General features: G+C 43.6%; 1 long non-coding RNA gene across 1 annotated transcript; it reads right to left on the reverse strand.

Moving 5' to 3' along the window:
- Positions 1 to 14,923: 14,923 nt before the first annotated feature.
- On the reverse strand, positions 14,924 to 17,362 carry LOC139057922 (uncharacterized). The gene is made up of 3 exons (XR_011513095.1): positions 17,334 to 17,362; positions 16,082 to 16,138; positions 14,924 to 15,032 (listed from the first exon to the last, which is right to left on the reverse strand). It is a non-coding gene; the product is annotated as an uncharacterized lncRNA (long non-coding RNA).
- Between the last annotated feature and the right edge of the window lie 3,532 nt (positions 17,363 to 20,894).

The raw sequence follows: 20,894 nt of genomic DNA on the forward strand, positions 1-20,894 counted from the left end.
CTTGCAGGTGTTGGTCAGTACAGGTAGACTATATCTTAGAAAACCGAGAAAGAGAGCTCTGTAGAGTTTAAGCATTGCGTCTACTGACATCCCCCACGTCTTTCCTGCCAGGTATTGAAACAACTGGGAAGTTGCTGTTAGGCGCCGTTTCATGTAGGCCACGTGCGGGCTCCAACAGAGGTCTCGGTCAATAATTACGCCAAGGAATCTGTGGGTTTGGACATAGGAAATGGTCCGCCCATTGATTGAGATGATATAAGGCGTCATCGGTATGCGAGGAAATGCCACTAGTGCGCATTTTGCTGGTGATATGCTGAGACCCTGTTTACACAAGTAGTTCGCTGTCAAAGTGGCCGCTCTTTGAAGTCGCGCACGTATCTGAGGACGTGTGACTGCCGAAGTCCAGACACAGATTTCGTCAGCGTATATTGAAATTTTGATGGCAGTTGGCAAGTACTCAGCAAGTCCAACAAGAGCGACGTTGAATAGCGTCGGGCGAAGAGCACCGCCTTGAGGAACGCCCCTGCTGGTATAGCGTCGCGTAGTTGGGCCATCGTCAGTTAACACAAAGAATGATCTTGCAGATATGTAGCTTGCAATCCACAAAAAAACTCGACCACCTAGGCCAACCGTCGCAAGGGCGTCGAGAATGGCCTCATGTAATACGTTATCGTATGCCCCTTTCACATCTAGGAATAAAGCTGCAGATAAACGCTTACGGGACTTTTCGTGCTGGACATATGAAACGAGATCAACTACATTGTCGATAGAAGAGCGGTCACGTCGGAAACCAGCCATGAAAATCGGATAAATCTTGTAGTATTCAAGGTACCATTCCAGGCGGCCAAGGATCATCCGTTCCATTATCTTTCCTACACAGCTGGCCAGCGCTATTCACACTAAGAAAAAAAAGAGTATCCCTTACTCTTTTCGAAGGGTCTGGACTCATCACGTATATGACACACTTTGTGGGAGACACCCGAACTCTCTTTTGGCAGAGTGTCCCGAGACTATCTGTGCTCCATACAAGGTGTTTGCGTGACTCCGCACACAATAGTCATGCATACTCTGTTGTAGTAGTCGCCTATACTCTCTCAAAAGGGTTACAAGACTAGTGCTGAGGGAGTCGGTTAACAATTCTAGATGAGTCAGACGACTCAAGATAAAGTGTCACATGAACACTGCAAGAATGATTCCGGTAATTATTCTAGATGAGTCTGATGACTCCAGCAGTGTGTGTCAAGTTACCCTTAGTGCGTGGTGCCGGTCTCTTGCAAATAAAGTAAAGCAACTGATCCATGTAAGTCGTTTCCCTCTTGGATGGCAGTGTCGAGCCGCTTTTCAAAATGTGTCAACAACTCTTGCTGTAAGTACACACGACTACGGCTAGTTCTCAAGAAGACTACTGCGAAAAGACAACATAGGATAACAAAGAACCCACAGTAAACGTGCCAACAAGCACATGGCAGGCTAGCAAGAAAAAGTTAATATTTCATCAATCTTTATAATTGTCTTCTGGAAAATTCAAATGTATCAGTCAGCACAGAATCACTATGAAAGCAAGACAGTTCTCATTACTATTAAACTGGAATCAATAGCCAACCAAGCAAAATGTAGCAAAAGCAAAATCCAATATGTAGCCTGCAGCTGCATATGCATGACACTGCAATGCCACTCAGAACCTTGATGAGACCCCAAAATATTATGTAACTAATGTAGAAGTTTAATTCACCACCGCACAAGTCTCTTATAATATGTCAAAAGATTTATAAGTTTAACCTATTTCCCTGTTCTAAACTTGCGACTTAACATTCTAAGCAAGTAAGCTACACATAACAAATAAGAAAGGCTGCACTTATGTGCAAATGAGACCCATATAATGAAGTGCAATAAAAACAACATTCCAACTTAGATTACATTATCTATGCATTATACTATGCTTGTTAAAAACAACTGGTTGGCAATTGATAATCCAATCTAACAGTAAAGACAGCTGTCTTACCTTATGGTACTCTTGTTGGCACTTTTTCCCACACAATCTGTGCATGTTAGCGTGAGATGAAAATTGATCTGAAAAACACTACATTAAAAAGTTGTGCATCAATTTTATTCTGTCATACAACATGCAACAGTGTATAAAAACTTCATAACTGACAAAATTACAAAAATAAATACAGCAACACTTATACTGATCATTTATTTATGTTGAGAAACATACTTTTGCAAGACTAAGTATAATAGCTGACACAGACAATTTCACAGGTAGAAATAACCGCTAATACAGAACTTTCCATAATGCAAACACATTGACAAAATAAGTAGCACAGGTAGCTGTATTTTGTTATGGCAAATATGGCGCATGAATTATGAGGACAAGGAAGGAAGCAGAACACATAAATACCCAGCTACATGCACGCAGCTGTAACAATACACATAGTGCACAAAGATCCAGAAGAAACAAAGAGGAAGATGTGAGGAAGGCTTCTTTTACTCATCACAAGTTATCCTGTAAGAGCACATTATGCACTGGCTGTAATCTATCCTCAGCCCATAAATGAATAAGTTACATTAGGTGCCACATTTACAAATCACTCATACAATGTTCTTGTGATTTCCCTTATTCCAATCTTTAACTAAGCAAGCATGACTGAGTTACATAAAGCCAGAAGTGTTTCTATAAACACTGGAGGTCACGGACGGATAACTGACACATACCTCTTTTAATTCTTTTGTCTTTGTCATTATGATTATCTATCACAGTAGTCTTTTGTAGAGTGAAACACTTCCACATAATACACTCTGTGCAACCAAGTATGAATACCTGTTCTCGATTTTATTTATTTCTACCTTTCTCTGGTGTCCCGCTAAGGTAACAATGGCGCAAAGGATTGTCTTCCCAATGTATGCGTTCCCATACAACAGGAGCAGATGATAAGCCACATTAATGGTGCGTGAAATAAAACATCTGTGCTTAACTTTCCGCTGCCGCTCCAATCTGGAGTGATTTTTTTTTTGCTTTCTGTACACTAGCACAGGTGCTACGTAGTCCCCTTGGTGCCCAAAGCAACTCTCACACCCGAGCAGGATGTCCATTTCTTTTAATTCTAAGCAAAACTGTGGTTATGGGGGAGAATTCCGAACCTATGTTTTTGCTTTGTATCTTAATTATGTTGTTGACTTTTAACTTTAGCCACTTCACTACTTTTCTGCAGGTGCAGACAGGCCGTTGCACCAATGCTAGGTTGTGAAAACACCAGAGCAGGGTAGAAAGCAAGAACAGATATTTATAATTTGGGTGCCCACTCTGCATTGCATGGATATGTTTCAATGAATGATAAAACTACTTGGTAGATAAACATATGAAAGATAAGCTCGAAGCCTACCTCGATATGAAAGCTCGAAGCCTACCATATCAGTAACTGGGAATTTCATGTGTAAATGAAATTTTGCGATTCCCAGTGATGAAGAAACAGTTTTGACAATATGTGCCAAGGTCACCAACTCACTCATGCTCACAAAGGAAACAAAATAAAAACAAGCAAGATTAAAAGAAGTTCGAACTTGCAACCTAAAGTGAGACACCTCGCATGACAGATTTATGTATTTACTGAGCATAAATTATATCTGGCGCATAATCTGCTTGTACAAGATGACAAACAATGAGTTCTGTGAGCCTTGTGGGACAATTCTGTGTGAAAGAGAAATCTATTTGATCATTACGTTTTGTGTATGTGTATCTCAGAACTGGTGCTAGTCTGAGTTCTTACAAAGTAGACGTCATTGAGTACTCTAATTCTAATGCCTGCCACTGCTATAAATTTCTGTTAGTCGCACTGTCATGAAGCAGTTATGTTCAATAATTAGCGGCAGTCACCGCTGAAACACTCAGTACAAAACACGAAATAAATATATGCAGTCGGAATGTAAATGTCGAACAAAGTTATAATCAAGTCTACATTTCACAGAACTGTCTTTTTTTCTGTTAGTGTGCCAATACCATTTCCACATTCACAAACATTTTTGTATTGCTCTCCTGACAAATGCAGGAAAATGCAGTCTTTAACAGAAGCCCTTGGGAAGACAGCCCAGAGTCGCTTTGACAAGAGGAGTTCCCTTAAACTTTTGTCGCTATGTTGTAGGTCACTGTAGCAAGGGGAACATTTTGATGATTGAATATTACTCGAAATATTTTTATTATTTGTACTAGAGGTTTGAAAAGAGAGCAATTGTAGAGTTCTTCATGCAGATTTTATATACCCCATTAGTTTTTGTTTAGCTGCTTCTCGAGTTATGTCCTACACAACAGCAAAATACATAGTCATATTTGCAGGCACTTTCTTTTGTATTAAATTTTCACAAAAAGCAGTGTGCTACAGCTAACTCAGCTCTTTGTAGACTGCAAAGGGCCAATATCTATTCAAACAGCATGTAAAATTACTAGAAGTATGCAAGATTAGTAGGCAGGCAGACAGGCCTGCCTACTAATCTTGCATACTTCTCATGCTATTGTGAAAATTAGAATATACTTCAAAAACTTTTTCTCAGAATAGTATGACAATAACCTTATACACTTATAATTGTCCTATACTAACGAAATTTGGCATACATACTACTTAAGATATGCAGAATGCTGATATCTAATTGAAATTGCAATCTGTAAAATTATTTAATGTGGCCTAATATTTTTTGCATAGTTCCAGTAATTGTACAAGCCGTTTCGATAGGTGTCATCACTTTGCAGTATATAACTAGCTAAATATGATACAGCATGAAGCTATTTCTGAAAATTTTATACGCAGGAAAGTGCCCACAAGAATATTTAACCACTGTGTAGGACCATAACTAAAGAACAGCAGCTACACAAAAATCAATGACAATTCAAATCTAATAAAACACTTTATGAATGACAGAATATTAAAATCTCTAGTACAAATATATAAAAAGTTGTTTTGAGGAGTATTTCCCCTTAATAAGTGGGTGTCAGTGTTTTCTACCAACGTGTTAGAAAATGCCTTCAGGCATACCATGGGGAGCTTTATAAATAGCACACGCACGCATCTCCCTAAAAAGGCCCACGCCCTGCTTGCATTCATTATTCATTTTTGCATTCTGTTGTATGTCACCATTTGCATCCCTTAACATTGAGTGCGCAAAACCATAAACAACCTAATACCGTATTTACTCATATAATGATCGCACTCGCGTAATGATCGCACCCCTAAATTCTGATGTCAAAATTCTATTTTTTTATTTCTCGTGTAAGATTGCACCCCAAACTTGCCGCAGCGATATGTCATGTGCCAAGTGTAGCTAATAATGATCGCGCTTACCATCTGTCAACTGCTATGCGAATAACTCTTCAAGACAAACCAAGCAGTCTGCACGCACCAAACATTCTTAAGCAGATGCCCCATTTCATTCCTTCCATCACTTTCTGCACTTATACGACAAAAAAAAAGCTACAACCAAACTTGCCTTCATTATGTGTAGGCTTTGTAATGGTTGTGGTCAACAAAAACAACAAAAAAGGAGTCTTTCGTTTCTTTTCGTCTGCACTTATGGGCACGCAACAAATCGCGAGTGGCAATGATAGCAGCCACGTTTACAGTGATACGTTAGAAGTAGGATGGATGTGTGTTGTTTAGTGGCGCAAGGGCCAGGTGTGACCAAAGAGCGCCATGACTGATAATGATGTGTTAAGCGCTGATTGGTGAGTTACGATGACGAGGTGTAACAGGGCTGTAAAGTGGCCTAAAATTAGTCGCTATCGTAGAAGCATAAAACGATATATAGGTATAAAAATATGACAGTGATACGTGGAGTGGTCTCTGGGTATAGCACGAGTGACAAGTGATAATTGGGCTAAAATGCATGAATATGGGAATAGCACATATGCCTCCTTAAAGCCTTTGAGCCCAAAGGCTGGGAGGCAGGTGCTTTCTTTCAGTGCAGCTACCGCAGCAGAAACCTCTGTTAAGAGGCTGTGCTACGGATTTTCTGGGGCTATAGTATGAAATCTATGTACAGCTTTTAAAAATTGAAACAGTGATTGATGTTTAAAGAGAGGTTCCATACCTATAATCATTTGGGGATGACGTGGAATTTGTTGTCGATGAGGTAATGGAAAATGCTTTTTCCTATTTGCATCTAATTCTCTGCATTGCATCAGGATGTGAAGCACGGTAAGTGGCTCACCACACTTATCACACATGGGTGGATCACCACCTGACAAGAAGTATGCGTGTGTACTGTAAGTGTGTCCTATTCTAAGTCTGCAAAGTATTACATCCGTGTGGCGGTTCTTTGATGCCGGCGGCCAGTTGCCAAGATATGGCTTGATAACATGCAGTTTATTTTCTGTTTCTTTATCCCATAACCGCTGCCAGAAAGCCCTGAGCGTTTTCCTTATGGAGGGCTTAATGTCCATTACAGGGACAGTCGTGGAAATGTCTGCAGCGTTCGCGTGCACGGATGTGGCTAGCTGGTCAGCCAACACGTTTCCTTCAATCTCGCGGTGCCGCGGCACCCAGCATACTACGACGTCTACTACGATGCATAGTAGTAGACTACTACTACTACTATGCGTCTACTACGACGCATACTACGACGTCCAGGCAGCATACCCAGCATGCTGCCTGGACGCATAGGCGGTGCATAATGCTGAATAGAGAGATACAATTATAGGATTTTTATATTTCTTCACAGTTTTCAATGCGTTTACGACGCTCAAAGAGTCTGTGTATATAACCGCCTTTGGGATATTCAATTCTTTAATGTGTTTAACGGCAGCCAATATGGCGTAGGCCTCTGCTGTAAAGATACTTGTGCTCGTGTGCAGAAAACCGGTATCCGAAAAGGATGGACCGACTGCTGCATAAGATACGCCAGAATTACACTTTGATGCGTCTGTAAAGAATTCAGGACCTGAGTATTTGTGTTGTAATTCCAGGAAGTACATTCGTATATGCGCGAGAGGAGCGCATTTTGAAACAGTTATGAAGGATATATCACACTCTATTGGTTGCCACTGCCACGGTGGGGGCCGTATAGCAGGAGACATAGGATGGTATTCAAGCAGGGGAAAACTTGTTTCTTCAGCTATGTCTCTGACACGCAGTGAGAAAGGCTTTGCCGCTGTGGGCCGGTTGCGAAAAAGTTGACAACTGGACAAATCATTTATAGTGTAATACGCGGGGTGCTGACTGTTTCCGTTTACTCTAAGAAAATACATGAAAGACGAGTATGTTCTCTGCAGTTGAAGTGACCATTCATCCGATGCAACGTACAGACTTTCCACTGGGCTTGTTCTAAAGGCACCTGTGGACAGGCGAATTCCTAAGTGGTGGACGGGGTCTAGCATCTTTAGAGCAGTTGGAGTAGCCGACTGGTAGACTATGGCTCCATGGACTAGTCGTGTGCGTATGAGGCTTTTATACAAATTCATGAGACATTTTCTATCACTGCCCCAGGTTGTGCGTGAAAGCACCTTTAAGATATTCATTGTTTTCATACATTTGATTTTAAGATACTTTATGTGCGGTACAAAGGTTAATTTCGCGTCTAAAATTATGCCTAAAAGATTATGTTCCTTGTTTACAGGCAGACGCTCACCATTCAACAGAATTTCAGGATCAGCGTGCAGGCCCCTTTTTCTCGAGAAAACGACACATGTGCTTTTTTGTGGGTTCAGTCTGAACCCGTTCTCGTCAGCCCATTTGGAGACCTTGTTAAGGCTAAGCTGGAGCTGTCGCTCGCAGATTGCAAGAGAACTTGATTGGAATCCTATCTGCACGTCGTCAACATACGTTGAATAGAAGATGTTACGTGGTATGTGTAGACGAAGAGAATTCATTTTTACTATAAAGAGCGTGCAGCTGAGCACACCGCCCTGCGGCACTCCTGTTTCCTGTATAAATTTTCGTGACAAGACATTGCCCACTCGAACACGGAATGTGCGATTAGACAGATAGCTTTCAATAACACTTAACATATTGCCATGTATACCTAAGTGTGAGAGGTCTCTCAATATCCCAAACCGCCACGCAGTATCATAAGCTTTCTCCATATCTAAGAATACTGATATAAAAAACTGCTTATGAACCAAAGCTTCACGAATACGTGCCTCGATACGTATGAGATGGTCACTGGTGGATCGACCCTCGCGAAAACCGCACTGGTATGGGTCGAGGAAATTATTTGATTCGAGGATATGTAGTAGGCGACAGTTAATCATTTTTTCGAATACTTTGCAGAGGCAACTTGTTAGCACTATAGGTCGGTAACTTGATACAGAGGAAGGATCCTTCCCATGTTTCAGAATTGGAATTACAATAGCCTCCTTCCAAACGGAGGGGATCTCGCCGGAAGACCATATAACGTTGTATAGGTAGAGGAGGGTTTTCTGTGTTTCGGGTGGTAGTTGTTTTAACATCTCATATATTACGCGGTCTGAACCTGGGGCGGATGTATTACAACAGTTTAGTGCTGCCTGCAGTTGTGCTATACAGAATGGATGGTTGTACGCCGCACTTTTAGCAGACTTTCTTTCTAATTTTTGCTGTTCTATTTGTGTTTTGTACTTTAGGAAGGTTTCGGAGTAGTGTGAAGAGCTCGATATGTATTCAAAATGTGCATCGAGAGAGTTGGCTTGGTCTTCAAGGCTTTCTCCGTGGCTATTTACTAGAGGTAAGGAATACGTTTGCTGCCCATTAACTTTCTTCACTTTATTCCAGACTTTTCTCTCATCTGTATACGAGCTGATGCTTGATATAAATTTTGCCCAGCTCTCTCGTCTTGCTTGCCGGCGCGTTCTCCTTGCCTGGGATTTGACATGTTTAAAGTTTTCCAGGTTTTCAGCTGTAGAAGAATCGCGAAATATCGCCCACGCTTTGTTCTGTTTCCTCCGTGCTTGCCTGCATGCATCGTTCCACCAGGGAACACTCCGCTTGGAACCCATGCCGCTCGTTTGTGGAATACATTTACAGGCGGCATCCAGTATAAAAGCTGTAAAATATGCAACAGCATCATCTATGGTTATACCAGACATCTCAGTCCACGTCATGTAAGTAAGAGTTCGGTACCGTTCCCAATCGGCTGAGTCAATCTTCCACCGAGGGACCAGCGAGGGGAAGTTGATCTTGTTTCGGCGTAGTTAGGATTATTGGGAAGTGGTCACTCCCATACGGGTTGTTAAGCACATTCCATTTAAAATAGGGTAAAAGCGTCGGCGATAAAATGCTAAGATCTATGGCAGAGTATGACTTGTTGGACAGGTTAAAATATGTGGGCTCCTTCGTGTTCAAGAGACATGTTCCAGAGGAAAAAAGCACCTGTTCAATGACGCGACCTCGCGCATCACAGCGTGAATCGCCCCACAAAGTACTGTGTGCATTACAATCACCAAGAATAAAATAGGGGTCCGGGAGCTCATCTATTAATGATTCTAAGTCGCGTCTGTGAAGGTGATGATGTGGTGGTATATACAGAGAACAGATTGTAATGAGTTTATTTAAAAGTACGGCTCGAACGGCCACGGCCTCAAGGGACGTTTGGAGCTTTAGATGCTGACACGCTACACTTTTGTCAGCAATAATAGCTACACCGCCAGATGCTGCGACAGCATCCTCGCGGTCTTTGCGAAACGTAACGTGCTTTCGGAGAAAGTTTGTGTGTGTAGATTTTAAGTGTGTCTCCTGTAAACACAGCACTTTTGGATTGTGTTTATGGATAAGTTCTTGAACATCATCAAGATTCCTAAGTAGACCTCTGACATTCCATTGAATGATTTGTGTATCCATATTTTAAATTTAATTGGTGCTGTGTTTACGGAAACGGAAGGAATGTCTTAGATTACAGAGCCCTTTCGAGGCCCTGTAACCGGGGTTTTGCTCTTTTTGAAGCGTTCGAGGGAACCTCGCCGCTCCTTAGGCGCCTGGGGCGCCTTGGGGATAGGTGTAGTGTCCATTGCCTCTTGTGAGGCGCCGGACACATGCTCTTGTGAGCGAGAAGTTACCAGGGAAAGTCCCGCCTTGGAGGGCAAAAACCCTGCGCCCACCAGCGCGGAGGTCGATGGGGTTCCCTGGGGGATTTGGCTGCGCCGGCCATTGCCAGCACTGGAAGGGACCTGGGAGGTTGAGGCAGCCTCGGCTGCACCCACCTTCGGGGTCGATGGCCCCTTTTCCTCGGTTGGCGGAGCAGCGCTAGCTGCAACCACCGTGGGGGCAGATGGCGTAACTGCCGACTCACTGTGTGTGGGTCGGACTGTCGCCGGAGGCCGTTGTGACGCTGCCCCCTGACGCGCCACTTCGGCAAAGCTTTTCTTTGGCAGGTATGCAACCCGCCTGCGTGCCTACTTGAATGATATATTCTCTTTTACTTTTATAGTTACTATTTCTTTTTCCTTCTTCCAGGAGGGGCACGACCGCGAGTACGCGGCGTGATCCCCGTCACAGTTTACACAGTGGAGTGAGTTATTACATGCTTCAGTGGCGTGTTCAAGGGCACTACATTTCGCACATGTTTGGCGGCCTCGGCAGCTCTGCGAGCTGTGGCCGAAACGCTGGCATTTGTAACATCTCAAGGGATTTGGCACGTACGGTCTTACACGGAGCATGATGTACCCGGCCTCGATTGAGTCGGGCAGGACACTTGAATTGAAGGTGAGTATTAGGTGTTTGGTCGCAACTTCTTTTCCATCTCGCCTTATCCTCATTCTTTTGACACTTATAACATTCTGTTTGCTGAAGCCCTCTAAGAGCTCAGCCTCAGTGAGCTCCAGCAAATCATCGTCCGAGACAACGCCGCGGGAGGTATTCATCGTGCGGTGCGGGGTTACTACTACTTGGGTCTCCCCAAATGATACTAGCTGTGGCAGCTTCTCAAATTGCTTCTGGTCGCGGAGCTCCAAGAGGAGGTCACCGCTAGCCATCCTCGACACCTTATATCCTGGGCCAAAAACTTCGGTAAGAGACTTAGAGACAAGGAAAGGGGAGATTGTTCGTACTTGTTTAGCTGGTTTTTCTGAGTGGATGACATGAAAACGTGGAAAATTGTGGACTTGGCGTCCGAAAAACTGAAAGACCTCTTCGGTGCGCCCTCGTTTGTGAGGGCGATCAGGGAGTTTAGGAAAAGCGTTTTCCATGAGTACAGTAGGGTTTTCGGCCGCGATGCCGACCACCCACCATGGAGCCCAAAAGGGGGACGTGACAGGAGTTCCTGCTAGAGAAACCCTGCCAACGCCAGCCGTACATCACTGCTATAACCAAATACAGCATAACCAAGGCTGGCTAGCTACACAAGGTTAACCCTTGCCGCCGGGAAACTAGGAAGTGAGGAGAAGTAATGAGAAGACAGGAAAGATGAAAAAGACGAGAGAGAAAGACGAAGATTGGAGAGGAGGACAGGAAAAGGCGACTGCCGATTTACCCCGGGTGGGTTAGTCCGGGGGTGCCGTCTACTTGAAGCAGAGGCCAAAGAGGCCTGTTGCCTCCGCCGGGGGGCCTTAAAGGTCCGAACACCCGGCATCGGCTCAACCCCCAGGATCCCCCTTTCCCCGGACACGGCTAAGCCGCGCACGGCTACACGCGGGAGGGTCCAACCCTCGTGTGCTCGGGTCCGTGGTGTCGCAACACACCAAACGCCTGCTTGCGCAGACGCCCCCGCGGGGTACGTTAGAAGTGTACCCTATTCATTCGCCGATGTTTGTAACGCAGCTAAGATATTCGCCCACCCTTAGCGGAAACGTGCCATATTAGGATAGTGGTGAAGACAAATGCCGCAGTTTCCGCAGCATGCCCGCCATGTGTTCCTATGTCACAGGCAGCTAAGCGCGCCCCTCTGTTTCTGTCCCCTCAAAGTGGACATTGCTATGTTATTGCCACAAACTTGCCGATATTATTCATCACTGATACGGAAGAAACTGTTTGAAAGCACGTAACGTACTCACGAAAAGAAAAAAAAATCGTGTTCGGCACGTTGGGCTTGCTCTGCCGGCCACCATGTTTTTTTTTTGTCCTGCAGTACATACAGAGGCAGCCACCTCTTTGTTGACCTGTTGTCATCCCGTAGCAAATGCCAGAGGATATATTTTTTTCTTATTGTGGGAAATTTACCCAGCGTAATGATCGCACCTCTGAATTTGAGTCAATTTTTTTTTACAATAAAGTGCGATCATTATGTGAGTAAATAGGGTAACACACTGATTTTTTAGCCTGTAAAGGGGTTGTATACAAATGGGGGCAGCCAACTCTAGTGTGACAATAAACAAACATTTGTTCTCACAATAATGAAACCAGTCATAAAATATATCCTACAAATTTGTAAATGAATGCCCAAAGAACCTTGCTGATTGTCACATTAATTTCCTAAACAAGATCTTTTGATGTTTATCATTCCTAGTTTAATTCACTTTCTCTAGTAAATGGGCTCTGACCTAGACTATTCAGTGTAGGAGACTAACCCAGACCTGGAAGCCAATATTTAAATCTGAAATAAAGTCATTCATCCCACGACCACGTCACTGCTATGTCATCAGAAGCGTGCATCCATGGACATATAGTCTGTAAAATAATTTTTACATGATCTGTACTGTTCCTCTTCCACTAATAAATTAGGAAAAGCATTTGCTATTTAAAGCACTGCTGTAAACCTTTGTGTTTGAGAAATGCAATACTTAAAAGTGTAACACAACCAATGTGTACATGAAACCTACGATGCCTTTGACATTCGTCAGTGTGACAAATAGGCACTGAGAAATGCCAAGGGCATCATAGCTTTCTTGTTTCAAACCTTGTATGCGAGTATATTACTGGTATCTTTGCAGTGAAGGGAAGTCACATTTATCAGACTTATGAGGGGAACTCATGTTTCTCTAGTTTAATATTTTCTTTTTTGTGCTCCTATATTCTTTACTTATCCAAAAATAATGGGTGTTTGAAATAAGTACTCTATATTGCTCTTAAATTTTTCCTGCACCAGACCCCACGTTGGCTTACATTTCTTGAACACTTTGCAGTGCTGTAGATTATCAAAAGGAAGAAAAAAATGCCGTAAGTTTGCATTTTAGCCTTCTGTATAACAAGAAGTATGAACCTATCTATTACATAGATAAGTACAAAAGAACTATGAAAAACTGTGCATAAAGACAGACATACATTATAATAGCAGGAATCGATGGCGAGAATTCTAATAGAAAGGAACCATTAAAAACTAGGCACTAAAGACACATATTAATTATAATAACACAAGTATTTGCTAAGGATTTGAAGAGACAAAAAGAATGTATCTTCAAATCACTCCACCCCAACATTCATCCATAGTTCGATGAGTGACCACAGCTGGTGATTCGGTTTGGATAGGTGGAAGCTGAGTGCAGCTGTGAAATAGGTGGAACATGTTGAGGGTCACCAAAGGTTGCACGCTGCTTGCACAGCAGGTTGCCTCGATCTCCGGACTCACTCGACATCATGCGTTGAGCCTGGTTATACGTCGTTTGCAAGAGGCCTGGCCCAAGTGTGTGGCACGGCTTGGGTAAAATTTCGCGGCAACCTGAAAAACACAGATCCATATCTATAAGCAACAAAATATTCTCCATCACAGGGCAAACCTGAAGTTTACCATCGGCACATAGCAGATAATGAAAACAGACACAGGTCACCAGACTTGAGGTATACAGATGTGCAAAAGTGTAAATGAATGTGAACAGCTGCTTATAGGATGGAATGTTTCATTCCGTCTTTTGTAGATCAATAATAGTATCTTAACATAAAGTCAAGTGTACTGGGCCCTCCCTAAAAAAATTCAAATAATGGGGTTTTACGTGCCAAACCACTTTCTGATTATGAGGCACGCCTTAGTGGAGGACACCGGAAAGTTCGACCCCCTGAGGTTCTTTAATGTGCACCTTAATCCAAGTACACGGGTGTTTTCGCATTTCGCCCACCTCGAAATGCGGCCGCCGTGGCCGGGGTTCAATCCTGCGAACTCGTGCTCAGCAGCCGAACACCATAGCCACTGAGCAACCACGGCGGGTATGGCCCTCCCTATTTCTGTAAGTAGGCTATTTCATGCGAGCTGTCCCGACCTGGCACACGACCACTTGAAATTTCTTTTAGAAAAACTGGAGGCCCTTCAATATAGGACAAATGTTAATTTCAAGAAATACTTCTGTAACGCACCAAACTATGCATCATAAAAGGCATAGCCAAAAAATTGCTTCCTTCATTAAGGGGGCAAATTTCTCGGGACAATAAAGAGAGGCCTTACACCAAAAATTGAACTGCTTATTAGCCACTGCTCAGTTTATTATGGGTCATTAAAAATGGACAAAATGGCCTATTAACTTTATTTTCATAGAACTCACTTACAGCAAAAGCTGCAAATTTATGTAATCCACATATTTAGGACTTGTGCTGCATGCAAAAACTGGTTTCAGGAAGATAAATTATGCAGCAGTGCACAGAGATGAGGTTGAACTAGCAAAAAAAGTCAGTTTTGGTGTAAGTTTATCGGCATACTTACTATTGAGGCAGTCCTAGTAAATTTATGCCCGATAACATGTATGAAAGTACACTGTATTGTTTTTAAATTGCTAAAGCTTTATCAAAGCAGTTTTGTGTCAAGCAAGAAAAATAATTGTACAAGTGCTCTCCTACTAGTTTCAAAATTTGCATCGCATTTTGTCTAATCCACATAGCCTCTTGGCGGCTAAGGCAAAATGGATGGACTTGAGCATTCCTGCACCGATAGCAGGGAGTCTAAACTGCTTCGAAGTTAATTCTTTCATTGCTGAGTGGCTACAAGCCACTTCACTAAAAAATTTGCCAGTTAATTACATGTATTTACCTAGATCTTTCTGTCAGCTTCCAGCCTGCTTGGCATCATCACGAAGGCTGCAAACTCCCTGGTGGACGTAGTCAGGACACGGTGGTGGCAGGACGCAGTGGCAGGTGCCGCCAAAGGCTTCGAACTCCCTAGTGAACATAGTGAGGACACGGTGGTCGTAGGATGCAGGGGCGGGAGCCACCAGAGTGTACCTGCAGCAAATTTGCACAAACGCTCTTAGTCCTACCATGTCACAGTTTACAAGAAAAATTCAGCTGTCTCTGTAACATGGATACCAATACAAATAAATGTAAACAGTTAGGTCCTACAACACAACTAGAACATCGACAAAGAAGAAATGGTACTTATGTTTATGAAAATCCAAGCAATGAAAAAAAATGTGCATCCGATTTGTGCATGGAAGCTCAATGGCAACCTGAGCACATACCATCAATTGACTTGCTAGTCAACTGCAAGCCTCTTAAAATGTCATTGTATATTTTTTACATGCACTATGTTAAGCTGCATTAAAACAAGTTCAATATCTCTGAATATAAGTAAATCACGAAGCAATTCAATTAATGAATTCCAGTGGTCATTAATGCAATAAAGTGCAAGCTCTGAATGAAGCTGGCCAAACTGGGTAGTGACAAATAACAATGTGGTTCTCTACATCTTGTTTTTCTGGCTTTCGCTGTAGCATTAAAATACACAAGAAATTTCACATTTCTGACATTTAACCCTGCAAATTTTTATTCCATAATGCATAATACTTCAGCAAGAGCTGTCTTGTAATCGTAAATAGTGATAGAATAAGAAATTTTACCGGAGCCAATGTTTGGCAAGAAAACTTATCTCCTTCTCTTTGTCGAAACAATGGCTCCAGCGATGCTCCTTGTTCTACGGCTCTTATCATTTCAGGTCTCTGTCTTCCAGTGAACCTCTGTACTTTCAATGTTGTATCAATTAAATTGTAATAACGGAGAATTAGTAAATGTAGCTGATGAAGAATTTGTGCTTGTTGGTAGATAATGACAGAGTAACTGCGGAACATAGAGATACGGACAAAGGAGGCCTGTGTGTCGTCTCCTACAGCCATGTTTTTCTCTTTTGGACGATTACTCTATCTAGATGTAAAAGTATTACCTTTTGCACAATAATGCTGAAATGAAAAAGGCCAGGAAAGTGGACACAAAAATTAAAACAAATAGCATCATATGCTAATGAGATATGCAAAAGTGCCTGCTACGATCTGTCTCACCCATAACGTGCTGGATAAGATGGCGTCTTCTTCTGGATGTTGCCATTTCTTGAATACCTAAAATAAAGTACATTTCAAAATTACAAAGATACACACAACAACAGCAGTAGCAGAGGAGATAATGCATTGTTTAGTAAAAGAAAGTAAAGTAATCTCTGATACACCGCAGACGAAATTTCCTTTATTAAATTAGTAGAAAAATACACCACACCTCATTTCATTCAATGATGTGAGCGTTTCTTGGTACAAGAAAAAAAGGTATTTCTGCATGAAAACAGTAAAATAATCATAGCATTCTACTTTTACAAAATACGCTACAGTGACAAAGCCAACTACGGCTGCATATACTTAAAATTGTTATATGCACCTTACAATAGCCAAGACAGGATAAACTGCGGTTCATGTGCAGCTCACCGGGAGATACAACTTTGCAATCAACTCATTTCTGCTTGCCAAATATCTGCACTAACATAAGACTACAAATTAAAGGACCCTCTTTTTCATAATACACCGGACTATAATAGAAAATCCAGTAGGAATAGCACAAATTCTCTACACAACACAGCCAGGTTTTGTGCGCCTAGTAGGATTTACTATATAAAGGTTGCAGCAAATTCATGCTTTTAAATATTTACAACCGTGAAAATAAAGATGACATAAAAAATAATAGCATTATACATCGGCTTATACTGTAAGCCAATATGTTTCTGACTTGACGCCAAATGTACATTTAATTTGTTCTGTTTCAGCGCTTTTAAAGGGTTGCGTCTGTTCGCTCGTGCATGCAGCCGCCTTACTGCTACGAAAATATCTGTGCTGCCACATCGCCTGACACTGCCATACAGCGTGGTAGCGTTTTTATTATTCGCGGTAATATACCGAAAGCGCTAGTAAATCTTCAGAATAGACTACTGTTTTTTCGACAACCTGTCTTCGCCAGCGAAAGTCACACTGGTCACACTACACTTCAAGTTACGCAGTACTTGGTATTCTACGGATTTTTCGATGCGAAAGGCCACTCATCATTGGAGTCGTTAAGAACGGTGTTTATCTATGGCAGTACAGCTTTGCTATAATTTCAGATGCTCTCCTGAGGCTTCCGTCTGCCAGTAGTATTTTCGCATACATACGCCCACGCATGCCTAAGAAACGTCTGTGAACTGCCAAGAGAAACGTGGCGCAAAATGTAGCCGTGCCGGAAGGGCCGATTACGCGCCGTTTGTAAACTCGGAACAAAAGCTGATATGCTTACCTGAGAGGTTAAGAGAAATATGGCACAGGTCACCCTCCGCTGGTAGTCTTTCGTATGCATCTGGTCGTCTCTGCGTTGCGATCTCCCATATCACAAGGAAAATGCAGTGCAAAACGCAACACTTCCGGCGAGCTGCACTTGCTCGATGTCGGCAAAGACGAAATCGGCGACACGCCGCTGCTGGCGGCAGTCGTCCTCGTCGCAATCACACAGCACGGACAGAAGTTCCCACCGTAACTTGCCACAACGCCTGGCTGCAGTCGCCCCTAACGCAGCGCTTTCAGAACCACTCCATAGAATAAAGAACCACCACACGACGACAACGTACTCGCGCGAGATGCAACACAACTGAAAAATGGCGTCATACTATTGACGGCTTCGGCTTTGGATCATTTGAATCCGCACAACTAGTTTCGGTTTTGTTTCCTTGCGTTGAAACAAAAACTGTTTTGCTCACTGATAATTTTGCGTCACGTAAGTAATGCTCACAAATGAAACAGCCGTGAATTTAACACGCGTCTTGAAATACCCGCTACGTTCACTTCGCAGAAGCAAAATTTGCTCGTTCGAGGGCGGTTACGTTTGAAATATCTATCGTTGGGCTGTCGGAGCGTGCTCGAAGTGGGAAGACGCGGCGTAATTGTTCATAATTTGCTTAGCTATATCGGTGCGGCTGCCCTTGATCTCTGTCGAGTGCAGTTTGCTCTGATGTAAGGTATAACTACAAAGCCGCCGACGTTACTGAATAATCTAGTGCACCTGAAGCTGCCAGAACTCCGGTATTTTCTCCACAATTTCTTGCGACTGCATTCCGCTGTCACCAAATGCGAGCGTAGTGTTTGACGGAGATTTAGCAACACATTTTCCCGAAATATCGTTCACTGCTGTATCACGACGTGGAGAAGCAGCGCTGTTGGTCCTCAGTAAAATTTTCTGTTTATTGTGAATTTTGCGATAGTAGTTATATGGGCACAACCGTCGAAATATATCTGTCGGTTTTACCGCGAGCTTACGTATAAAGTCAAGTGCGATAAGATCCAATCCCGCGCCGTTGACTGTGCGCGTTGTCCGAGGCTGAGCCGGGTTGGATGGGCGCCCCAAGTCATGTATCTAAGGAGGTCACGTGATAAAACGCGCGCAAGCCGGGAGAGGGAGGCGCTAGTTTAGCGCGCTTCTCCTCCTCTAGCCGTTGCTATAGCCCGGTCTTGCGCCACCCTCGATCTGTTTTGGAGATAATTTCCGATGGATGCAAAGCTGGGAGTGGGGAGGTAAGGGTGTGCTCAGATAGAGCAAATTTTCGGAGACGCTTTGAAGGAAGAGGCAGCAGAAGCGTTCGGTCCGCTCTGCTCGCGCCTTTCATCACGCCAACGCTGTGGCAGCGAGTGTTCGCCATCATTGAGTGAGATCTGTTGATGTTTGCACGTGCGCGCGTTACCCAGTGCTTGCTAATTTCAGCAGTAAGCGAATGTTTACTGCAGCTTATTCAGCCGATGAAACTACGAACCTTGGTTCGTGCAATAGTTCGTGCAGTGGTTCATGCAGCATTGGGGTGAAACTGCTGTGTTATTGTTTTTATATTTCTAGGGGGTTCCAAAGCAGTGTTGCGTACACTAATATTTGTTTCTGGTCGCGGAACGCAACGCACTGCTGTAGCCCAGTGGCTTTGGTGTTGCGCTGCTGAGCTCTAGGTCACATTCCAACGGGGTCAGAATGCGAAAATGCGCGTATACCGTGGATTCCGTACAGGTTAAATAACCCGAGCTGCTGAAAATAAATCTGCGGCTTTCCATTACCGTGCGCCTCATAACAAGACCTTGATTTTTGAACTTAAATCTTCAAAATTTAATTTTAAGTCGCGGAATTACACTTACAATCGACACTGTTGAGGGCGCCTACTGAACTTGTTATCTCGTTGCTGTGCTCTCTTTAGTAGCCAATACTTTTTTTTTAGATTTACTTTTGGTCAGAATCCAGTGTGACAAATCCAGGTCTTCCTTAGCATAGGAAACCAGCTATCGCTTAAGCGTGCGAGGTATCAACAAACATGGTCAAGGAAAATCAATATATAGAGTTCGAAGTAATTGCAGAAAATCACAAGGATGAAAGAATGATACACCGCATCACAACCAGGACAGGAACCCGAGGGCCTGCCTAAAACAGAAGAGTTTATCTGGTATTTATTGCCCTGCATTAAAATCTTTCTCTCGCCAGACTCATCTCAAATATCAGAGGAATGGCGATTTTCCACGACGACTCTTCGCGTGCTATTGGGAGTCAAACGACCCATGCGCAAATGTTGACTCTTGTTTTCTGACTCTACTCGCGTAAAAGTGGGTCTTCGGAAGAAAAAAGAGAGTCAAGTTGCCGTGACTCACTTTTTACTCTCTTTTTTCTTAGTGTTGGGCGGTAAGAGGTGAGTTCTAATGGGGATTTGCCCTGCTTTAAGAGTGGCACTAGGCGGCTTACTTTTCATTCGTCAGAAATATTTCCCTCCTCCCATGAGGAGTTGTAAAGGCTCAACAACGCTATCCGTGCGGACTCTCCGAGATAGCACAAGGCCCGGTATGATATACCATCCGGACCCGCAGATGATGAGCGCCTGCAGAGAGCTAGAGCCGCTTCGAGCTCCTCCATTGTAAAAGGAAGGTCCATGCGGCCATCACGGGAATTGGGGACGTCAGCTCGGGCTGGAGGATCTGGACGAGTCGCTTGGTCTGCGATCCGCGCACAAAAGTCTTCTGCGACATCGATGTCTTGCCGCCCTTGGAAAAGCGCTAGCGCCTTGAATGGGAAACGCCGTTCCGGAAGGCAACGCAGACCTTGGACCATTTTCCAAATTTGAGACAGTGGCTTGCGGGGGTCGAGTTTCTGGCAAAACGTTGCCCAACGTTCCGACGCTAATCTATCCATACGACGCTGAATCTTCTTTTGCATCCTCCTGGCTGCCCTAAGGTCATGAATTGATTTTGTACGCCGATATCGACGTTCCGCCCGGCGACGAAGCGCTCGAAGGCGCTCTAATTCTATGTCGAAGTCATTCCGCGTGGAAGAAGTCGTCATCATGCGAGTGGCGTTTTGCATCGTCATTTTAATCGTTTGCTCTAACCCTGATGGTAGGCCCTCGCGGCAGGCATCTTCCATCTCAGATTTGAAGTTGGCCCATTGAATCGTCCGAATAGTATTCCGTAAGGCTGATCTAGACGACAAGCCTTTGATGTTCAGATAGGTGGAAATGTGGTCACTCCCATGTGTCTCAATGTCTGGAAACCACTTCACACATCTGGCGAGAGAGTTGGAGACGAAAGCAAGGTCGAGGCAGCTGCCGTATGTCACGCCTCGAAGAAAGGTGGGGCTACCATCGTTCAGGAGAGTAAGGCCATAATTGTGGGCGATGCTTGCTAATCTTCGTCCTCTTGCATTTGTCCTTGTACTTCCCCATGCTGGATGGTGTGCATTGAAATCTCTTATGATGACCCATGGGGCGGGACAAACACTCAAGATATCTGCAAATCTCTTGGTATCGAAATTGCAGGAAGGCGATATATACACGCCTATGAGAGT

This window comes from Dermacentor albipictus, chromosome 3 (genome assembly GCF_038994185.2).
Source record: "Dermacentor albipictus isolate Rhodes 1998 colony chromosome 3, USDA_Dalb.pri_finalv2, whole genome shotgun sequence".
Taxonomy (NCBI): domain Eukaryota; kingdom Metazoa; phylum Arthropoda; class Arachnida; order Ixodida; family Ixodidae; genus Dermacentor; species Dermacentor albipictus.